Source organism: Triticum urartu, chromosome 7, assembly GCF_003073215.2.
Source record: "Triticum urartu cultivar G1812 chromosome 7, Tu2.1, whole genome shotgun sequence".
NCBI classification, from domain to species: Eukaryota; Viridiplantae; Streptophyta; class Magnoliopsida; order Poales; family Poaceae; genus Triticum; species Triticum urartu.
In genome coordinates this window covers 685,722,128-685,733,599 of record NC_053028.1, presented here as the reverse complement: position 1 = coordinate 685,733,599, position 11,472 = coordinate 685,722,128, and positions in this window count along the sequence as shown.

Genomic DNA, 11,472 nt, shown 5'->3' with positions numbered 1-11,472 from the left:
AAATGAAATTTGGATCCATTGACAGCTGCGACGGCGAATGGAAGTCTAATCAACACGTGTGGTTACAAGTGGGAAACAAAGCTTCTCGAGATGCTCGATTTGAATTCACAAGTGGTTGTGAGGATGCTTTAACAGATAACAAGCATACCCATGATTTATCAATGGTCGAACCCTTCACTAGAACCTTTTACTTGGAATGATACTGCATGCAAATTTTGTCCCTTTCAGAACATTTCCTTGCCTCTATATGCCTGACCTTTTTTTGTAGTTCAAACCCTTCTGACACTTCTATCCAGTAGTGGAAGGTTTAGCTCAAGCTTTAAATCAAAATAAAACTTCAATATGCAGAATAGGATGTTGGGCTCCGAAGTTTTGTTTCTTTTCATTGTGCTTAAATGTTAACTAGTATCTTTTCTGCATAGGTTGTAGTGGCAGTTTTTTTTACTGTTTGATGTCATATTGTAAGTTGTGTACACCAGCAATAGCAGCTACTATGATTCTGTACTGGCTTTAATGTTACCTAGCTACTCTGATATTTCAGAAGTTCTATTTCTGTTCCATTGCTCTTGAATGTTATTTAGTATCTTTTATGAGTGTAGGCAGTAGTGGTTGTTTATTTCTGTTTGATGTCATATTGTAAGTTGTGTACACCAGCAGGTAGCAGTAGTGGTTCTATATTGGCTTTCATGGATCCAGGACATATAATACTCCCTCCGATTTATATCAATAGTCGATGATTTAGTACAAAGTGTATCTAGTTTTTCTTCCCATGAATTGAACTATGAAGCACGCGATCCTGCCCTATTGAGAAAGATTGTTAATCAACAAATAGGTCTGTATTATAGAATATTTCTAACAGAAAGATCTTGATTTGGCTCCTACCCCCGTGTCACCTCCTCTGAGGCGACTCGAGGGTAACCCTAGCGCCGCCGCGCTTCCCTCCTCCCTCTTCCTCCCCTCCGCCGCTGCCAGAGGGGCGCTCAGCGCTGGTGTGGCCCCCCAAGGAAGGTGGTAGTGGGGATCTAGCGCCTCCCCCTCGGGTGGAGGGCTGCGGCTCTCGGGGCGGCGGCCTCGGTAGGTGTCGCGCGACGCGGCCTGGGCGGCGGGCGACGACGGCGGGTGCTGGTGGGCGTCCTTCCATGGCTACACGGGCAGCGTGGAGGTCGCGGTCGTCGGTGTGGTGGGGGCTCCTCGCAATCTGCCGAGCACCATGGAGAAGCTTCGGTTCCGGTCCGATCCACTCCGATTCGCACCGGTGGTGGTTCCTGGTGGCTTCGTCCGCCGTCTCATGGTGCCGGCTGGCCGGATCTGGCGTTCGGGTGATGTTCCGGGGGAATCCCCTGGATGGGCGGGGCCCCCCCAAAGTCGACACCTTTGGTGCCGATACCCTTCCTAGAGGCTTTGGGGTGGACCCTCCCACTTCTGCCTCCTTCTTGAGCTCCAGCGAAAGCCGGAACCCCCTGTTTTGGTCGTCGACGGCACCTTGGTGGCATGCTCCTTCTTGAAGGCGGCGGTCGGGATTTGCTCTTACGGTGGTGCGGTAGGTGACCCTGTTCCGAAGCATGATGGCCTGGTGTCCATGTCAAAACCGGCGGATCTCGGGTAGGGGGTCCCGAACTGTGCGTCTAGGCCAGATGGTAATAGGAGGCAGGGGACACGAAGTTTTACCCAGGTTTGGGCCCTCTCTATGGAGGTAAAACCCTACGTCCTGCTTGATTAATATTGATGATATGGGTATTACAAGAGTTGATCTACCACGAGATCAGAGAGGCTAAACCCTAGAAGCTAGCCTATGGTATGATTGTTGATGTGTATGTTGTCCTACGGACTAAAACCCTCCGGTTTATATAGACACCGGATAGGGTTAGGGTTACATAGAGTCGGTTACAATGGTAGGAGATCTGAACATCCGTATCGCCAAGCTTGCCTTCCACGCCAAGGAAAATCCCTTCCGGACACAGGACGGAGTCTTCAATCTTGTATCTTCATAGTCCAGGAGTCCGGCTGAAGGTATAATTCGGCTATCCGAACACCCCCTAATCCAGGACTCCCTCAGTAGCCCCTGAACCAGGCTTCAATGACAACGAGTCCGGCGGGCAAATTGTCTTCGGCATTGCAAGGCCGGTTCCTCCTCCAAGTACTTCATAGAAGATTTTGAACACAAAGATAGTGTCCGGCTCTGCAAAATAAGTTTCCACATATTGCCATAGAGAGAATAATAATATTAACACAAATCTAATCTGCTGACGTATTTCGTGGTGTGACACGCCACGGCCAAGCCTTTATTCAAATCGTTTCATTATCCCACCTCAGCGCGTTATGCGAGGCGGTTTCCTTGGCACGTCTTGTCAAAGCAGAGATCGTGTCCCTTTATTCCGGGATTCTCATCAATACGGGCGTGGGTAACCCAACCGCGCCTTTGATTACGGCGCTTGGAGATAAGCAAGTTTTACCAGGCTGGTGGGGACATGTAGTCGTGCCCACCCATATAAGGGGATAAGGATCCACCTTTTCACCCACGCCTTCTTCTTCCTTTGCCTATCCATTCTTGCGCACTCGAGCTCCAGCGCCCAAGTCCGCACTACCACCTCAACCTTCTCCAGTCATGTCCGGAGCGGGAGGCAAGTGGATGGTCTCCTCCGTCACGGAGGGACACATCAAAAAGCTGAGGAAGGCCGGACATCTGGCCAGCGACATTGCGCACCGGCTTCCCGAAAAGGGGCAGCTCATCCCCACTCCTAGGCCCCATGAGAGGGTGGTATTCCTCCCCCATTTGCTCCGCAGACTGGGCTTCCCTCTGCATCCATTTGTCCGAGGGCTCATGTTCTACTACGGCCTGGATTTCCACGATCTGGCCCTGAACTTCGTCCTCAACATCTCGGCGTTCATCGTCGTGTGCGAGGCGTTCCTCCGCATCCGCCCCCATTTCGGCCTATGGCTTAAGACTTTCAACGTCAAGACGAAGGTGGTGCGCGGCAGCCAGGCGGAGTGCGGCGGTGCCATGGTTGGCAAGATGGCCAACGTCCTGTGGCTCGAGGGCTCCTTTGTGGAGACCCTGAAGGGGTGGCAATCGGGGTGGTTTTACATCACCGAGCCGTGCGACCCTGAATGGGTCGCAGCCCACGAGTTTCGGTCCGGACCCCCTACGCGGCTCACCTCCTGGAAGGAGACCGGCCTGTCGTGGGGTAAAAAAGGAGAGCTGACCGGACTCCAAACATGCGTCCAAACCCTGGTGAACAAGAAGCTCAAACTTGTCAACGTAGCCCAGGTTATGCTCATCCGCCTGATCCTCCTGTGTCAACGACGGGCCTTCAATCTGTGGGAGTTCGACCCGGCGCAACATCAAACTCTAAACAGGCTCTTCGACACGACGTACGAAGATGCCTGGAGGATGCTTTTCAAGGGCGCTGAGGCTCCCGCATCCGCTGCCGAGGATCGCGGATTCAGTACTCAGCATCACGCTCATGCGGTAAGCTGCTTTTGTCCCTTTGCAGGGTATCAATTTTTCATAGTTTGACTCTATGCGGGATCTGAGTTCCCTTATCTTTGATAGGATTGGGTGGTGACGTCCGGACAGATCAACTGTCCGGCTCCTCTGCCCGAAGGCCCAGCGGACGCTTGCTTGGCGAAGCTGCTGGTTCCGGCGCCCTATGTGGTGCCGGAGAAGAAGGCCACGAAAAGGGCCACGGGGACTCGAAAGAGTGCCCGGCGCCAGGAGGTATCGGATTCGTCATCCGACGGTCCCGAAGCGCCTTCCTCTCGTGAAGACGAGGAGGAAGAAGAAGAGACCTCTCCCCCTCCAGCGGGAGGAGAGAAGAAAAGGAAGGCCGCCCTCTCTGAGCAGGCCGGAGGGTCCAAGAAGGGGAAAACCCTTCCTCCAGACTGCTCCACCGACGCCGACGACGACGAAGAGGAGTGGCAGCCCAGGGTCAAGCCCCTGGCGAAATCGTAAGTATCCGGATACCGGAGTGACTCATAGTATTTGTTTATTGCACAGCTTTCCCTTATGTCGAATGTGTTTATGCAGCCCACCCAAAGACCAGCTCGACGCGTCGAGCGGCTCAATAGACTCGTCGGAGGTGAACTCGCTTCCGACGGCTTCCTCCCCCCCGCCCTATGGGCGACACCGAAGTGTTGTCCCAACAGGTTCCAAGCAGGGAGGAGGTGGTCCTGGAGGCACCGCAAGGCGACCTCCCGGACTCCAGGAGTAAAGGGGAGGAAACCCCCCAGGGCTCCAAGTCCGGCTTAAGGCCGGACACAGCTCCGGAATCTTCAAAGGTTCCAGAGTCCGGCGGGCGACCTCCTTCCAAGAGGAGCAAGCCTACCGTGCCGGTGACCTCCGTCCAACCGGAGGCGCCGGACAATATGTTGGAGGCGCTCCAAGGTGCCTCCATCGACGAGGGGCACTGCACTATTATGAGTGCGGTGATCCAGAAGGTTCAGTCCGCCAAAAGCGGACCGACTGAAGCTTGTACAAGCCTTTTAATAGGCTTTGAGGTAAGTAAAGAATGTTCAAATAATATTACCGCATAGACAGTAGCCCCTGATGCTCTGTTGGGCATTCAGGAAGAAAAGTCGAATAGAGGATCAAAGAATTCGCAGGAGTCTAACAAAAGGAGTCAATATGCGTATGCAGGCTTCTCTGCTAGCGTCCGCCGCACTGACTACGGAAGTGGACGTGCTGAAGCAGAGCCTCGAGAAGTCCAAGCAAGAGCTCGGGTGTGCCAAGAAGCAGCTCGAGGAGAAGGAAGGTAAGAAATACCTTGGTTGAATGTGTATATAAAAAAGGTGCAATTTCAAGAGATGACAGGATTAACATGGCTATTTTGTAGGGGCCACATCTGAGGTGGCGACCCTTAAGCAGGCGTTGCTCGAGGCCGAGAAGAGTGCGGCCGCGGAGCGCACCGAGCGGGAGAGGTATGAGGCCGAGGTTGGCAAGGTGCGGCAAGAGCTCCAGGTTCTCATGAAGGAACATGAGAGTTTGGAGCTTGACTCGAAGACGCGAGCGTCCGGGCTCGCGACGGCTATTGAAAATGCCAAGTCTGCCAAGGCCGAATCCCAGAAGACCCTCCAGGAGTTGGATGAGGTGAAGAGAATAGCGGCGGGTAAGGCATTTTTTATGCAAAGAAAACACATAAACGTGAGTTACCTGTTACTTACCCGAACCCGGAGCTCTCCAGGAGCGTTCGTAGATCTTCCCTGGAGTGTATCCGATGCCGCCGCATTCTATCGAGCCGAGGAGGGCAGCTCGACGGAGAAGGTGTTCTGGTCTCAGTACGCTGGGGCCGGACACCCCGTGCCCCTGAGCGACCAGCTGAAGCAACTAGTCGAGCTCCACAAGGCAGCCGAACAGGCCATGAAGGGCCTCCTAGTTCGGCTGTGTCCTGGAGAGGCTCTTCCTGGGAGCTACTTCGGGCTGGTGCGGCGGCTGGTGGAGGCCTGTCCGAGGCTTGAAGACATCAAGTGCTCCGTCTGCATTGAAGGTGCCCGTAGGGCCCTTGCCCGTGCTAAGGTGCATTGGGGCAAGCTGGATGCGGAGAAACTTGTGAAGGACGGGCCACCGCCGGGGAAAGAGCATCGCAAGCCCGAGAATTATTATAAGGATGTTCTGAAGGGTGCCCGCCTTGTTGCGGATGAATGTACCAAGGATGTATTTTTTCAGTAAAACCCGCTTGTGTTATCCTGTGTGCTGAAAACTTGTTCATATGCGCTAAGCAATGCTGCTTGAATTTAAAATATTACCTTCTGTGCGGCTCTTTATCAATACTGAGAGATGGCGAGTAGTCGGCTTCTGCCCCCTTGCCGCTAGTGCTAGGGTGTTCGGGGATAAACCTGGGCGCTCTTTTTCCCATATTTGGGTCCTTCGAGGGAGGCGCTCAGCCCAACGAACGAGGCAATCGGACTATAATGCGTGAACACTCTCACTTAGCCATAGAATTCTATAATTTTAAATTTCGGTGAAGCCCCTAGTATTCGAAAGACCGAGTTCGGGGCGCTATCCACGCCTTGGCCGGACAGAGCCGACTCCTCGCCCTAAGCGGCATAAGTCTTTAAGGACTCGAAAAGACCTCTCGAACAGCGACCAGCTCTTGCCTCATCATGACGGTCAGTTTTAGCTTTCTCCACTGAGGTGCTCGACCCAGCTCAACCGGGGCACAATCGCAGTGGTTCTCCTAGTGCTACCTTAGCCGATATAGCGGAACGTAAGGCACCAAAACATAGGAGCCGGGCAAACCCAACTATTGACCCACGACATGATTCGGAGCCGATGCATATAATGCTATAAGTTCGGGGTGCCGCACTTGTTAAAGTGTTCGGACTTCTTACACCATGTTGAGGGGTACTGAAGCCCCTGGCGTATTTTGGCCGTACCAAAGTGTACGGGTGCAACATGTCATTGAGGAACATATATATAAAAAAAGGTAATGCAAAAAATGGACAAAAGCTATGCATTGTTCATTAAAATAGCTGCGATCAAAGCAGAACGATACAATTAATGCGATAAATGAAAAGTTGGACTATTTAACATGTCTGCTCCAGGGGCAAGCTGCAGAATAGTATGCGAAACAGGTATACTGCTCGTGATAGAGACCACCTGGGATTTCTGTAATGCGGCATGGCTTGTCTGCTTCTCTGGTTCTTGCATCGTTTTGTGCGGCAGTTGAACTGCTGAACAGGCCTTCCGAAGAGTAGAGTCTTGAAAGTAAGAGAAAAGTAAAAAATCGGCAGCCCCTGGTGCGGTTTAAGCCGTGTTTTGGGCGTGCCGTGATGGTGCTCCTCCCCCTATGCCCATGGTATTTCCAGAGTGTAGTTATGGACGCGAAGTACTGGCGTCACCTGTTTGCGAGGGTTGGGGTTGGGGTGGCATTGCTACGCCTGCTCGGAACGTGCCAGGCGGTCTTGTTGTAGGTTACTCCGGGCGCGCTTGACGGTGTCCGGACGGTAAATGGCCGGACTGGAGAACTGCCTGCAGAGGCTGCTTTGTACTTCTGCTGCAAGGGCCGCCGTGTGCTCCTCCGTTCGGAGGGAGCGTTCGGTGTTTCCATTGACCGTAATTACTCCTCGAGGGCCTGGCATCTTGAGCTTAAGGTATGCATAGTGCGGGACCGCATTGAACTTGGCGAATGTGGTTCGCCCGAGCAGTGCATGATAACCACTGCGGAACGGGACTATGTCGAAGATTAACTCCTCACTTCGGAAATTATCCGGAGATCCGAAGACCACTTCAAGTGTGACTGAGCCTGTACAGCTGGCCTCTACACCTGGTATTACGCCTTTAAAGGTCGTTTTGGTGGGCTTAATCCTCGAGGGATCTATGCCCATTTTCCGCACTATATCCTGGTAAAGCAGGTTCAGGCTACTGCCGCCGTCCATAAGGACTCTAGTGAGATGAAATCCGTCAATAATTGGGTCGAGAACCAATGCGGCGAATCCGCCATGACGGATGCTAGTGGGATGGTCTCTTCGATCAAAGGTGACCGGGCAGGAGGACCATGGGTTGAACTTTGGGGCGACTGGCTCTACCGCGTATACGTCCCTTAACGCGCGCTTCCGCTCCCTTTTGGGGACGTGGGTGGCGTATATCATGTTCACCGTCCGCACCTGTGGGGGAAAACCCTTCTGTCCATTGTTGTTCGGCGGCCGGGGCTCCTCGTCGTCATCGCTATGCAACCCCTTGTCTTCATTGTCGGCGCTTAATCTGCCTGCCTGCTTGAACACCCAACAGTCCCTGTTGGTGTGATTGGCCGGCTTTTCGAAGGTGCCATGTATTTGGCACAAGCGGTCGAGTATTCGGTCCAAGCTGGACGGGCCCCTGGGATTCCTTTTGAATGACCTTTTCCGCTGACCGGATTTAGAGCCTCTGAATCCGACATTAACTGCCGTATCCTTAGCATTGTCGCCATTGATGCGGCGCTTCTGTTGGTTGCGACGCGACCTGCCACTAATGTCCCTGGTGTCCGAACGACCAGGGTTCTTGGTCATATTGTTGCTACGAGCGAGCCAGCTGTCTTCTCCCGCGCAAAAGCGGGTCATGAGTGCCGTGAGTGCTGCCATAGATTTCGGCTTCTCCTGTCCTAGGTGCCGGGCAAGCCACTCGTCACGGATATTATGCTTGAAGGCTGCTAAAGCCTCTGCGTCCGGACAGTCAAGTATTTGATTTTTCTTTGTTAGGAACCGTGTCCAGAATTGCCTGGACGATTCGTCTGGCTGCTGAATTACGTGGCTTAGGTCGTTAGCGTATGGGGGTCGCACATAAGTGCCCTAGAAATTGTCGAGGAATGTGGCTTCCAGATCCTCCCAACAGCTGATTGACCCTGTTGGCAGGCTGTTAAGCCACTGCCGGGCTGGTCCTTTAAGCTTGAGTGGGAGGTATTTGATGGCGTGGAAATCATCACCGCGGGCCATGTGGATATGAAGGAGATAATCCTTGATCCATACCGCGGGATCTGTTGAGCCATCATATGATTCGATGTTTACAGGTTTGAAACCCTCGGGGATTTGATGATCCATTATTTCGTCTATGAAGCACAATGGGTGTGCGGCGCCTCTGTACTGGGCGATATCATGACGTAGCTCCAATGAGCTTTGTCTACTGTGTTCGGCCCTGCCGAATTTGTGGCCGGCGTGACGGTTGTCGTCTCGAGCCGTGGGATGCCTACGTGATCCGTAGATCGATCTTGTTTGCCTTGCCTTGTCCTCCAACATGTCTCGTAAGTCCGGCGCATATTCCCGTGCCTTGGTACGGGGTGCGGTTTGGGTGGAGGGCCATGAGGCCTCTCTGTCGCGGCCACGAGGTGGCCTGTCGGCTCCGTCGAGTGCTTCCTCCTCTAATCGGGGTAGCAACCTGCGCTTCGGGCAGCACTTGGAGGGGCGTTCGGGTTTATGCTCTTCGGCCGCAAGGACTTCAGTCCATCTATCGACTAGCCGATCTTGATCAGCTTTAAGCTGTTGTTGTTTTTTCTTGAGGATTCTTGTCGTGGCCATAAGCCTGCGTTGAAAACGCTCTTGTTCGACGGGATCCTCTGGCACGGCGAATTCGTCGTCGTCGAGGCTTGCCTCGTCTTCGGAGGGAGGCATACAATTATTGTCCTCGACCTCTCTGTCGGCCGCTCTCTCATGAGGGCTGGTTTCTCCATCCTCCTGTGCTAAATCTTGCTCGGGGGGATGTTCTTCGGCGCTTTCCAGGGTATTATTATCTCCCGTGCTGGAATCGCCATTTTTGTGTTGGCGGGATTTTGAGCGGCGCCGCTAACGCTGGCGCTTTTGCTATTTCTTGGAGGGGTCATCCTCCGCTGTTCCATCGCCCTCTCCCTCTTTTGGGGTGTCCACCATGTATATGTCATATGATGAGGTGGCTTCCCAGGGCCTAGTGGGCGCTGGTTCTTCATCATCTCCTTCATCGGTGTCCATACCGTCGATGTCTTCGGAGTCGAAGTCAAGCATGTCGGTTAAGTTGTCGACAGTGGCTACAAAGTGGGTGGTGGGTGGGTTTTGAATTTCTTCATCGTCCGTACCCCAACCTTGCGGACCGTAGTCCGGCCAGGGCTCTCCTGACAAAGAGAGAGACTTCAGTGATTTCAGGATATCGCCGAAAGGCGAGTGCTGAAAGACGTCCGTGGCCGTGAACTCCATGATTGGCGCCCAATCGGATTCGTTCGGCAGGGGCGCGGAGGGTTCGGAGTCCGGAGAAGAATCCGGCTCCATGGAGTCACGAGTCTTGTAGAGTACGGCACTACTAGGGAAAACCTTATACACTGAATCTTAGCAGCAGCGCGGTCTAAAATTAGATGCTACTGCTAATTAGCAGCAACGAGCTTTAGAAAAGAGCGCTGCTAATGACTGAGTAGCAGTAGCGCTCTAGGTGAAAAGAGCGCTACTATAATTGCCACGGTGTTGCCTCCAGGCTAGATATAGTAGTAGCGCCCTTCCCGTGGACGCGCTACTGCTAAAGAACTTAGTAGCAGCGGTTTTGCTCAAAACTCGCTGCTGGTAAGTATGACCGCAGCTAATTAAGTTTAGTCCCATACTGCTAAGCGAACAAGGTGTTTACCACCTTAAATATGTTGCTTCTCAACCTATCTCGAGCACTTGGTCTTCATTGAACTATATGTGTATGATTTGTGGTTGCAATATGAATCCTCGCCTGTACCTATACAGGTACGGTGAGGATTCATGTTGACTATTTAGATTATACACAAAAAGATCAATGATGACCAATGTATATTTTTGATGTTTTTACTAAACAAAAAAAATAACTGCTTTCATTAGCAGTAGCGGTTTTTCCCAAAACGCGCTGTAGATAAGTTAGCTATAGCGCGTTTTCTGTACATGCGCTACTGCTAGTTCGAGTTAACCACCCCCCGCATCAAAATTTCACTAAGTCCTCCTTCCCCCCCCCACCGGCCTGTTCCCCTACTCCCTGTCGCCGCCGCCCGAGCCCGAGCGCGCCTGCGCCCTCACCGCCGCCGCCGCCCGCCCGCCCTCAACCTCACCGCCGCCGCTCTCGACCACACTGTCGCCGCCCTCGACCTCACCGCCGCCGCCCTCGACCGAGCCCGCCGAGCCCGCCGCCCTCCCGATCCCGAGCCCGCCCTCGCCGCCCCTCCGTCGCCGAGCACCTCCCTGCCACCGTCTCTCCCTCTGTAAGCCCCCCACCCCTCCCCAACCCCCTCTCTCTTTGCTTAGTTAGTAGATGATTTTAGTAGTAATAGATGTTAATTTAGGGTTCATAGATAATGATTTTTAGAAGTAGTGGATATTAATTACTAGTAGTGATGGTAAACTAGTTGTATAATTAGCAGTAGTACATGTTAATTAGTAGTAGATGTAGTAGTTAGATGTTAATTAGTAGTAGTAGATGTGCTAGTTTCTTTCTATTTATAGTAAGTTTATATTTAGTAAGAACTAGTTGAATTAATAGAACTAGTTTAGTTTTAGTTGAACTAGTTAAGTTTTAGTTGAACTAGTATAGTAAGTAAATTAATAACTAGTTGAACTACTTCATTTTTAGAAAGAACTAGTTTTTTTCTTTTTATACTAAGTTTATATTTAGTAAGAACTAATTGAATTAATAGAACTAGTTGAACATGCCATATTTGGTGTTATTTTTTAGTTTAAGCAATTATTTCATGTTTTGGTTACACCTCCGAGTGGCCTATGTTTTGCCGGAGTGTTGATTAATTTCTGTTCCGGAAAATTTCAGGCGCTCGATATGTCCTTTTTTAGCAAAGGTCATGCCGGATTTTTCCGTGAATTCTGGCATGACTTGTGCTAGAATATGTGGGAAATATCGAGTGGCCTGGATTTTCTTTGAAAAATAATGATCTAATTTAGGTTTTTTAGTACATATATTTAATTGTACAAGTTTAATCTTTGAATTATGAACGTAGGAAATGTCGTACTCGGACGACGACAGTCTCCCGGGGGAGTGCAGCTGGTGCCACGACGATCGAGGTATGTGCGACAGGTTCG